A 12,273-nucleotide genomic window follows, 5' to 3' on the forward strand; every position below is an offset into this window, starting at 1 on the left:
CAGCCTGCTGAGGTTGTATGGTACAGACAGAGTTCTGCCCAGAGGGAAGAGAAGCTGCTCTCGGCTGTAACGCTGATCTCACTCAGCCTGCTGAGGTTTGTATGGTACAGACAGAGTTCTGCCCAGAGGGAAGAGAAGCTGCTCTCGGCTGTAACGCTGATCTCACTCAGCCTGCTGAGGTTGTATGGTACAGACAGAGTTCTGCCCAGAGGGAAGAGAAGCTGCTCTCAGCTGTAACGCTGATCTCACTCAGCCTGCTGAGGTTGTATGGTACAGACAGAGCGCTCTGGTGGACGATGTTATCATGGACACACAAAACATACTGTATGTCTGCCAACGCAGAAATGATTTGAGGATATGGAGGGCTGAATGAACGCATCTAGTTCTCACTCCTCTTTGGTGCTCTCTAACGTCTCACTGGAGGACAGTGGGAAGTACTAGTGTGCTGTCATCTATGAAGATGTGTGTGTGTCAATGACTAAGACCCATCTGATTTACGTTGAGAGAGATCCCTTTGTTGTCGATTCCACTTTCTATGCAGTGTTCTCGTCATTGCTGGGCTGTGTTCTGCTGGGGATGGTCTGCACTGTGATCACTGTGAACATGAAGACCACGAGAAGAGACTGTGCGTCTCTACAGACTCTGAGGACTGCAGCCCAGACACAGGGACAACAGAGCAATGGAGAGGACGAGGAGAGGAAGGAGAGAGAGGAAAGGACAGAGAGTGAAGAAAGTGAGTTATGAGAGAAGAGAGAGGGGAGGAAGATAGAGGGGAGGATGAGAGAGGGGAGAAAGAGAGAGGGGAGGATGAGAGAGGGGAGAAAGAGAGAGGGGCGCGAAGAGAGAGGGGAGGAAGAAAGAGGGAAGGAAGCGAGAGGGGGGGAAGAGAGAGGGAAGGATGAGAGAGGGGAGAAAGAGAGAGGGGCGCGAAGAGAGAGGGGAGGAAGAGAGAAGGGAGGATGAGAGAGGGGAGAAAGAGAGAGGGGCGCGAAGAGAGAGGGGAGGAAGAGAGAGGGGAGGATGAGAGAGGGGCGCGAAGAGAGAGGGGAGGAAGAGAGAGGGCAGAGAGAGGGGAGAAAGAGAGAGGGGAGAAAGAGAGAGGGGCGCGAAGAGAGAGGGCAGAGAGAGGGGAGAAGAGAGAGGGAGAAAGAGAGAGGGGCGCGAAGAGAGAGGGGAGGAAGAAAGAGGGAAGGAAGCGAGAGGGAAGGATGAGAGAGAGGAGTAAGAGAGAGTGGAGGAAGAGAGAGGGCAGAGAGAGGGGAGAAAGAGAGAGGGGAGGAAGAGAGAGGGGAGCGAAGAGAGAGGGAAGGAAGAGAGAGGGGAGGGAGGAAGAGAGTGAAGAGAGAGGGGAGGAAGAGAGAGGGGAGGAAGAGAGAGAGGAGGAAGAGAGAGGAGAGAAAGGAGGAAGAGAAAGGGGAGGAAGAGAGAGGTGAGGAAGAGAGAAGGGAGGAAGAGAGGACAGGATAGAGTTATGAGAGAGGGAAGAGAAGAGAGAGGATAGGATAGAGTTATGAGAGAGGGGAGGGAAGAGAGAGGGGAGGATAGAGTTATGAGAGAGGGGAGAGAAGAGAGAGGACAGGATAGAGTTATGAGAGAGGGGAGGGAAGAGAGAGGACAGGATAGAGTTATGAGACAGGGGAGGGAAGAGAGAGGACAGGATAGAGTTATGAGAGAGGGGAGGGAAGAGAGAGGACAGGATAGAGTTATGAGAGAGGGGAGAGAAGAGAGAGGACAGGATAGAGAGTGAAGAAAGTGAGTTATGAGAGAAGAGAGAGGGGAGGAAGATAGAGGGGAGGATGAGAGAGGGGAGAAAGAGAGAGGGGAGGATGAGAGAGGGGAGAAAGAGAGAGGGGCGTGAAGAGAGAGGGGAGGAAGAAAGAGGGAAGGAAGCGAGAGGGGAGGAAGAGAGAGGGAAGGATGAGAGAGGGGAGAAAGAGAGAGTGGAGGAAGAGAGAGGGGAGAGAGAGGGGAGAAAGAGAGAGGGGAGGAAGAGAGAAGGGAGGATGAGAGAGGGGAGAAAGAGAGAGGGGCGCGAAGAGAGAGGGGAGGAAGAAAGAGGGAAGGAAGCGAGAGGGGAGGAAGAGAGAGGGAAGGATGAGAGAGGGGAGAAAGAGAGAGTGGAGGAAGAGAGAGGGGAGAGAGAGGGGAGAAAGAGAGAGGGGAGGAAGAGAGAAGGGAGGATGAGAGAGGGGAGAAAGAGAGAGGGGCGCGAAGAGAGAGGGGAGGAAGAGAGAGGGCAGAGAGAGGGGAGAAAGAGAGAGGGGAGGAAGAGAGAGGGGAGGATGAGAGAGGGGCGCGAAGAGAGAGGGGAGGAAGAGAGAGGGCAGAGAGAGGGGAGAAAGAGAGAGGGGAGAAAGAGAGAGGGGCGCGAAGAGAGAGGGCAGAGAGAGGGGAGAAAGAGAAAGGGGAGAAAGAGAGAGGGGAGAGAAGAGAGAGGGGAGGAAGAAAGAGGGAAGGAAGCGAGAGGGAAGGATGAGAGAGGGGAGTAAGAGAGAGTGGAGGAAGAGAGAGGGCAGAGAGAGGGGAGAAAGAGAGAGGGGAGGAAGAGAGAGGGGAGCGAAGAGAGAGGGAAGGAAGAGAGAGGGGAGGGAGGAAGAGAGTGAAGAGAGAGGGGAGGAAGAGAGAGGGGAGGAAGAGAGAGAGGAGGAAGAGAGAGGAGAGAAAGGAGGAAGAGAGAGGGGAAGAAGAGAGAGGTGAGGAAGAGAGAAGGGAGGAAGAGAGAGGAAAGGATAGAGTTATGAGAGAGGGAAGAGAAGAGAGAGGATAGGACAGAGTTATGAGAGAGGGGAGGGAAGAGAGAGGGGAGGATAGAGTTATGAGAGAGGGGAGAGAAGAGAGAGGACAGGATAGAGTTATGAGAGAGGGGAGGGAAGAGAGAGGACAGGATAGAGTTATGAGACAGGGGAGGGAAGAGAGAGGACAGGATAGAGTTATGAGAGAGGGGAGGGAAGAGAGAGGACAGGATAGAGTTATGAGACAGGGGAGGGAAGAGAGAGGACAGGATAGAGTTATGAGACAGGGGAGGGAAGAGAGAGGACAGGATAGAGTTATGAGACAGGGGAGAGAAGAGAGAGGACAGGATAGAGTTATGAGACAGGGGAGGGAAGAGAGAGGACAGGATAGAGTTATGAGAGAGGGGAGGGAAGAGAGAGGACAGGATAGAGTTATGAGAGAGGGGAGAGAAGAGAGAGGACAGGATAGAGTTATGAGAGAGGGGAGGGAAGAGAGAGGACAGGATAGAGTTATGAGACAGGGGAGAGAAGAGAGAGGACAGGATAGAGTTATGAGACAGGGGAGAGAAGAGAGAGGACAGGATAGAGATAAGAGAGGGGAGAGAGGGGAGGATAGAGTTATGAGAGAGGGGAGGGAAGAGAGAGGACAGGATAGAGTTATGAGAGAGGGGAGGGAAGAGAGAGGACAGGATAGAGTTATGAGACAGGGGAGAGAAGAGAGAGGACAGGATAGAGTTATGAGAGAGGGGAGAGAAGAGAGAGGACAGGATAGAGTTATGAGAGAGGGGAGGGAAGAGAGAGGACAGGATAGAGTTATGAGAGAGGGGAGAGAAGAGAGAGGACAGGATAGAGTTATGAGACAGGGGAGAGAAGAGAGAGGACAGGATAGATATAAGAGAGGGGAGAGAGGGGAGGATAGAGTTATGAGACAGGGGAGGGAAGAGAGAGGACAGGATAGAGTTATGAGAGAGGGGAGGGTAGAGAGAGGACAGGATAGAGTTATGAGACAGGGGAGAGAAGAGAGAGGACAGGATAGTTATAAGAGAGGGGAGAGAGTGGAGGATAGAGTTATGAGAGAGGGGAGGGAAGAGAGAGGACAGGATAGAGTTATAAGAGAGGGGAGAGAAGAGAGTGGGGAGGATAGAGTTATGAGACAGGGGAGGAAGAGAGAGGACAGGATAGAGTTATGAGACAGGGGAGGGAAGAGAGAGGACAGGATAGAGTTATGAGACAGGGGAGGGAAGAGAGAGGACAGGATAGAGTTATGAGACAGGGGAGGGAAGAGAGAGGACAGGATAGAGTTATGAGACAGGGGAGAGAAGAGAGAGGACAGGATAGAGTTATGAGACAGGGGAGGGAAGAGAGAGGACAGGATAGAGTTATGAGACAGGGGAGGGAAGAGAGAGGACAGGATAGAGTTATGAGACAGGGGAGAGAAGAGAGAGGACAGGATAGAGTTATGAGAGAGGGGAGGGAAGAGAGAGGACAGGATAGAGTTATGAGACAGGGGAGAGAAGAGAGAGGGGAGGATAGAGTTATGAGACAGGGGAGGGAAGAGAGAGGACAGGATAGAGTTATGAGACAGGGGAGAGAAGAGAGAGGACAGGATAGAGTTATTGAGGAGAGAGAGGGAAGAGAGAGACAGGATAGAGTTATGAGACAGGGGAGGGAAAGAGAGGACAGGATAGAGTTATGAGACAGGGGAGAGAAGAGAGAGGACAGGATAGAGTTATGAGAGAGGGGAGGAAGAGAGAGGACAGGGGTTTCTGTGTTTCCGTGCTGAAAGGGAAAAACAGAAAAAGCTAAAAACACTAGTTAGAAGGCATTCAGCACTGGAGGTCAAACGTTGAGGACTGTTGGATTGAATAGCCATTTAGTTGAAGGGGCTCCTCTTTTCAGCTATTCCAATAAGCCATGGAGAAGGCACTAACGTTTTCAAACATCTAATGAAAAACTAACGGGAACGGCAGGCGTTAAAAGAGCTGAAGGCCAACGCAGAATACAACAGGTTTTAAGACCACCAGACTACATGAAGCAGTTGGGAGCTGGGAGATATGCTAATCAAGGACATGTTAGAGTGAGTAGTTAAATTATCACCAGCAGCAGTCCAACCTCCAAAAGGACAGTTCCATGCGATTTGAAACTACCACTGCAACACACAGTCACTTTTAGCCCACAGTAAGTGTGTCAGACAAGCTACTAACAATGCCTATGAAAAAAACACTCCAAAACGCCCAACAGGTTGATGTTAATATACTGTACCTGTTATCTATGGCGTAGATACACAAACACAATCTTTCAGTGTGTCTTGAATAAATACTTTCTATTGAATACATGGTCTAGACCCATATGGGATTTAACTGTTATAGTGTTCCTTAAACAGACTAAGGGCCTTAGATCATTGTTTACACTACTGCCAGAGAGAGCACACGGTCTTTTTAACAGAACGTGATGCCCTAGGGGGAGTCTGTCGGTATGTTACACAACTCAAGGCCAGTCGGACAGTTTATTTGACCACAGGGAAAAGGAGATGTATGTGTCTGCTGCAGGAATAACCAATAAAAGGTTTGACTGAACACTAACATGTACGCTCTGTCGTGTGTTGACAGCCACAGAGGTAATGAGAACTTGTGAAAACTCTGCTGTCCTGATGCAGTTTAACCCATCTAGTGAATTAAATGTAATGAGGCGATGTGGGTAATCTGGGGGAAATGCTGTCTGGATGGGATTATTTGTTATGCACATCATTACAGGCTAAACCACACCAGCAATATACCAGATGCTGGTGGTGATGAGTCTGCAAACAGATAAATGACAGGTCATTGATATCAAACATGTTGAAAATATATAATAACTATAATATCAACCTATCCAATCTTTTCAGTGTTTACACACAAGAGTTTTAAAGGCTAGAGGGTCAACTTGGCTGTGTTCACAGGCAGCCCTTTCCATTTTTTTCTCTTCAATATTTGGGTGCAAATATCAGAAATGGGCTGTCTGTGTATTTGCAGACTTTGGGTTTGTGTACCCCTCTCTGCTATTACAGGGGTTGTACTTTGACACCAGGTGTCAGTGGCGTCCCTACCTCTCTTGTCTCGGCCTCTGTTTAGGTTTGACCAGGCCACCTGGCGTCCCATGATGCCCAGCGTGGGCCAGGTCAATGACCCGCTCTAGACTGCTCCCCAGGTGGCTCTGGTCTCCCATGTTGCCTTGGCCTTGTTGGACTTGAGCATGAAGTCCTTCAGTGCTAGCAGTTTGTCCTCTTCAGCCTCCGTCTCCCCTACAATAAACAATTATCACCATCGTTGTGATCATCATCATCATCATCATCATCATAACAATAATGGTCAAACGTTGTTGCATTATATGGAAACAATACATTTCCCATCCATGTAACGTCGAGACTATCACTCCGCCCTCTGACTGAGAGAGCAGTTTCTTAAGAGCTGGGCGATGGCGGTCCTCCGGAATGGGGCATTCTGGGAGTGAGCCGCTACGCTTCTTCTGCCGCAGCAGCAGGTGGCGGAAGAGGCGGCGATGTCTTTGGAGGCCAGGGAGTAGTCGAAGATGGTAGCGGCTCACTGGCTCCTTCAGCACACTCAGCAGTACTATCTCTTTATCAATCTGAGAGGAAACACAGCCTCATTTAACATAGCACAGTACAGCATACCATAGCATATCACACCATAACATAACATAGCACAGTACACCATAACATAGCACAGTACAGCATACCATAGCATATCACCCATAACATAACATAGCACAGTACACATAACATAGCACAGTACAGCATACCATAGCATATCACACCAAAACATAACATAGCACAGTACACCATAACATAGCACAGTACAGCATACCATAGCATATCACACATACATAACATAGCACAGTACACCATAACATAGCACAGTACAGCATACCATAGCATATCCACCATAACATAACATAGCACATTACACCATAACATAGCACAGTACAGCATACCATAGCATATCACACATAACATAACATAGCACAGTACACCATAACATAGCACACCATAACTAGCATAGTACAGCACACCATAACACAGCACAGTACACAATAACATAGTACAGTACACCATAACATAGCACAGTACAGCATACCATAGCATATCACACCATAACATAGCACAGTACAGCACACCATAACATAGCACAGTACACCATAACATAGCACAGTACATCACACCATAAACATAGCACAGTAACCATAACATAGCACAGTACACCATACAAGACATACATCACACCATAAATAGCTCAGCACACATAACATAGCACAGTACAGCACACCATAACATAACATAGCACAGCACACATAACATAGCACAGTACAGCACACCATAACATATCATATACATACAGCACACCATACTAGCACAGTACACATAACATAGCATAGCACAGTACACCATAACTAGCACAGTACACCATAACATAGCACACCATAAACATAGCACAGTACACCATAACATAGCACAATACACCATAACATAGCACACCATAACATAGCACAGCAGACACATAACCTAGCATAGCACAGCACACCATAACATAGCAAAGCACAGCACACCATAACATAGCACAGTACACCATAACATAGCACCTCATAACATAGCGAAGTACAGCACACACCATAACATAGCATAGCACAGTACAGCATAACATAGCATAGCACAGTACAGCATAAACATAGCATACAAAGTACAGCACACCATAGAATAGCACCACATAACATAATTGAATAAGAGTCTGGAGATTCTTTCAATGTGTTCACGTGAATTTGGTAAGATGAGCGTGTTGGAAGTCTTACCTGTATGATGGCTGGGTGATGAAGGGGTTGAGGTGAGGCATCAGTTTGCAGTAGACGTCTGCTATGTGTTAGATGCTGGGCCACCACGGTGATGAAGCCCACCGCCCGTAGCGGGATCCACAGTTTGGGGTGGCACAGGAATGGGGCTTCAAAATAAGGGGAAAAGTTCACACAAAAAGTGCTTTTTTTACATAGTTATGTAACACACTATCCTTCCCCTGCCATCTCTAAGCTCCTCTCCACCCCATCTCACCGATGTCACTGACAAACTCGTAGATGTGTGGTTTCTGCAGCAGGCCCAGCTGGCACATGCAGGTGAGAGAGTTGAGGGCCTTGTAGATGACAAACTCCTCCGCGTCACTCAGACCCTGCTGCAGGAGGGGCTTCAGGATGGATGAGCTCTGCCAGCCCACGTACGCCGCCACACCTTGAGGAAATGGAAAGAGAGAGAGAGAGAAAGAGAGAGAGAGAGAAAAAGAGAGAGAGAGAAGAAAAGAGAGAGAAGGAAAGAGAGAGAGGATGGAAGAGGGAGAGAGAGAAAGAGAGAAGGAGAGATAGAGAGAGAGAGATGGAAAGAGAGAGAGAGAGAGGAAAGAGGGAGAGGAGAGAGAGAGACGAAAGAGGGAGAGAGAGAGAGAGACGGAAGAGGGAGAGAGAGAGAGACGGAAAAGAGGAGAGAGAGAGAGACGGAAAGAGGGAGAGAGAGAGAGACGGAAAGAGGGAGAGAGAGAGAGAGAAGATGAAAGAGGGAGAGAGAGAGATGGAAAGAGAGTGAGAGAGATGGAAAGAGAGAGAAGCGCGAGATGAAAAGAAAGGAGGAGAGAGAGAGATGAAAGAGGGAGAGTAAAAGAGAAAATTAAAAGACAGAAACCAAGAGGAAGGGGGAGGAGGGAGAGTGGAGAGAGTGGAAAGTGAAAAGGGTCATTGAAGAGAAAATATATTCTAGATCTCTGTATCTCGGAGACTTCCTGCATGTACACATCCAGCTTTTCCATTAGCATATTTGAGTGACTAAGTGTGGGCACCGTGTCTGTGGCACAGTCCTCCACCTTACCCACGATGCTGTCGAAGAAGGCTCCCGAAGGTGCCAGTCATTCTTGTCGTTCAGGAAAGTGATCATGTGGGACAGGAGCACGTCGTTGGCCTTCTGCCGGCCGAAGAACACACAGAGCCGCGTGATGCCGTTCTCCATCAGAGACTGCTTGACGATGTTCTCCGAGTCGCTCAGTAACGTAACCACCTTCTGCTGCACCATCTCATGAAGCGCCTGCAGCTCTGTCAGGAGGAACAGGAAGTCAGAACAGAATATAATTTCCCAAGGGAGCGTCAGGTGCGGCATTCAGTATCCATGTTTTGGTGATAAACCTCTACCTCCGATCTGATATTTGAGAGAGAGGAGGCCTTAAAATTACCGAGTCGTAGTTCTCATTGGGGTGGAGGGTCTCCTCTGTGGTCCTCCCATTCAAGCCGTGCTCCATATTGAGGTTATTCTCCTGAACGAGCTCTAAAAAACGCAAAGCTGTCTCACCAGGTGGGCTATGTTCTCTGAGAAAAGGAGAGGCGAATGGATAGGCATTACAAACAACAATAAATACTGACAACCTTTGGACAATTAAGTGTGTTATCATATTTAGAGCGACCCGTGGTCATTGTCAACCCAACTGACCTGCGTATGCCAGCCTGACAATGGTGGCGTCGCCTGCGCCAGGTGGGCGATGCCCGGTAGGATGTACTCTGGTAGATGTTGACATCGTTACGGGAACCTCCTTCACCAGCGCCAGCACCTTGGCTAGGGTGCGCACGGCTTGGGCCCTAACCCGTGGCGCCAGGTCGCTGCAGAAGTGCAGCAGGTATGGCGTGATGCGGTCCAGCAGCGTCTCCACCCTGAGGCGGCCCGCCAGGTGCAGCACCAGCTCCAGAGCCGCCAGCTTGGAGTCCGCAGGAACGCAGCGTCTGGAGGCAGGAGGTGACGACAGACACCAACACCACCAGACCCTGCTCCTCCTGGCTGACACCACACTCGACTCCTGGTCCTCCTTCTCAGCTTCTCTGTCGACCCGCCTGGCCCTCCCCCGCGGAGGTTATGGAGGATGTTATCCAGGTCCTTGCGATGACCAACACACGCTCGTCTGCCGACTGGAAGGTCTCCTTGCAAACTGGGCCATGTAGGGCTGCAGAAAGGTGTAGAAGATGTCTGGGAAGGCGTTACCTTTCTGCTGCTTAGTACTCCTCCGCAGTCAGACGCTTCTCCCGGCTCCCGCTGCACCATCTGGGCCACCTAGGAGGCGAAAAAGAGGTTTTGATGGTTACCAGGAGACAGCGGTACACTTAAGAATTGGTGCTCAGGATGAATTTAGGATTTCAACAAGAACATCTTCACGTGAAGATAAAACATATAGACTATTACTAGTTCTCTGATGTAATGGTCTTCTATTTTCATGAGAACATGCTCTGTCTGGAAGTGTCCTTTGCGATACGCCAGAAGTTGGGAGAGATCAAACAGTGGTACTCCCTCTGTGAAGAGTTCTGCGATCACACAACCTAAAAAACACATGAAATAACAGCCAGGGAAGGGGAATGTATATTAGATGTTTAAACACTCTCAATGTCGATCATACAACTACTAGTAAATTGGACGAGTCCATGGCATCCACTTATCTCTCTCCATTGCCCCAAACAGAAATATTTTTCAGCTATGAAAGTTACCTGCTGAGAAGATATCCATTGCCTGTTTGAGCTTTCCCCTGCTCCTCTGGCTGTTGCTGGTGAGGTCCACCAGAGGGGTATTCTGGTCGCTCTCTGTGGTGAACATACTCCCATCCACAAACCTCTCGGGGGCGATGTAACATGTCCTCCGTCGAGACGTGTCAAGAAGTAATTAAAGTCAGCTGGGTTGTCCTCAGGCAGAGGTGGGCTTAAGCTGGCAAAGTCTGTGAGCAGCACCCAGTTCCAGCTGGTCACCATCACGTTTTCTGTCTTATGTGTCACCGTGGCGCACGCCCGATTTGTGCGCCTGGTCTACGGCGGTGAGGATCTGGAAGGCTAGCCAGCGCTTCTCCCATTGTTGAGGAAGGGTCGCGTGCTGATGCGATCATACAAGTTGTCCCGGACGTACTGGCGAAGAGGATGCTGCTTTCTCATTGAGGGAGGCCTTCTGGAAGGGCAGGCAGTTCTGGCACGAGTGTAGTTCTGATCTTTAGCTCCTCCAGCTCCTGCTTGTAGCTGGTGAAGGTAGAGATGGGTCCTGGATGGCAAACACCTTCACACCAACCAGGCCTTCCCTGTGCTTGGCGCGGGCCACCTTAAAGAAGCGCGTGCTGCCCGCTCTTGTCGTACTCGTGATCATGGATGTCAGAGAAGTAGCTGTCGACAGATAGGATCTGGGCAGGAGCGATCCCTGCTAGCTGATTCCCCATGGTTCTGCTTCACTCTGACCAGGGTCCTGTACATCAACAAGGTAATCTTGTTGATGATTCGAATGATAAACTCTTTTTCCAGGGTGAAGTTCTGCAGCCCAACGCTCTCTGAACTGTCCAGTACAAAGAGTAGCTTCACCGGACCACACTCACACACTGTGAATGCCAGTTACATTATCATTATAATATGTCATGATATATTCGGAGCATCAAACACCATATGATATGTACAAGATGAAGGATCTTAATTTGATCACTCTTTTGTTCTGAAAATTTCCTGCACCGCAGGAAATGCAAAAACGTGTAGTGTGTTCGAGGTTTAAAAAGGCTTCTAAAGTTTGTAATTTATACTTTAGAATGTCAGACTTGATTTCCCTAATGAAAAATGTATCAACCCCTACAAAAAAATATCCCAGTTAACTATAATCCACATATAATTCACATTCCCTGTTGCTGCCGGATTATTTTCCTGCTGTAGCAAACTGTCTCAAATTAAGATCGTACATCTATCTATATATCTATGTGACTATTTACAATACATGCTGTGGATGTAATTTGGTGCCTCTCAGAGTCTCTCACTGAAGGTCATGCAGGGATGTAATAATGCCATGTGTTACTGTTAAGCGATAAAACTTTGTATGGGTCCAGGAACTTACCACAGCATGCTACAAGAGAAAAACAAAGACATTACATCAAAATCCACCCTGATTGATATCTTAATCACAGCCCCATCATTTACAGTTTTTGTTTTTTTACAATCGCTACATCCTTTTGTCCAATCTGTTGTCACATTTTCAAAACTCTAAACACAATTAGCACAACATCTGTCTGTTGTGGACCATATCATCACACAATTCATGTTGTTTTCACAGAATATTCAGTCAATTAACACGTTTCTAAAATGCTTACATTCTTTACATACAAGCTTACCCAATACCAAATTATGGATCTTTCTTGTCTTATTTACAAATGCTTGCACACAGCATGCCAGAAATGAACGTCATTTATGTAGACGAGGCAGGGTTTAACCTGGGAGAAACACGTCGGCGGGAAGAAACGTCATTTATGTAGACGAGGCAGGGTTTAACCTGGGAAAAAACACGTCGGCGGGGAAGAAACGTCATTTATGTAGAGAGGCAGGGTTTAACCTGGGAAAAACACGTCGGCGGGAAGAAAACGTCATTTTTGTAGACGAGGCAGGGTTTACCCTGGGAGAAACACGTCCGGGGAAGAAAGGTCATTTATGTAGACGAGCAGGGTTTAACCTGGGAGAAACACGTCGA

General features: G+C 48.6%; 1 pseudogene; it reads right to left on the reverse strand.

Moving 5' to 3' along the window:
* Positions 1-533: 533 nt before the first annotated feature.
* The window catches only part of LOC120030955, a 20,149-nt pseudogene continuing 8,409 nt past the window's right edge, over positions 534-12,273 (reverse strand).

Source organism: Salvelinus namaycush, chromosome 37 (assembly GCF_016432855.1).
Source record: "Salvelinus namaycush isolate Seneca chromosome 37, SaNama_1.0, whole genome shotgun sequence".
NCBI lineage: Eukaryota > Metazoa > Chordata > Actinopteri > Salmoniformes > Salmonidae > Salvelinus > Salvelinus namaycush.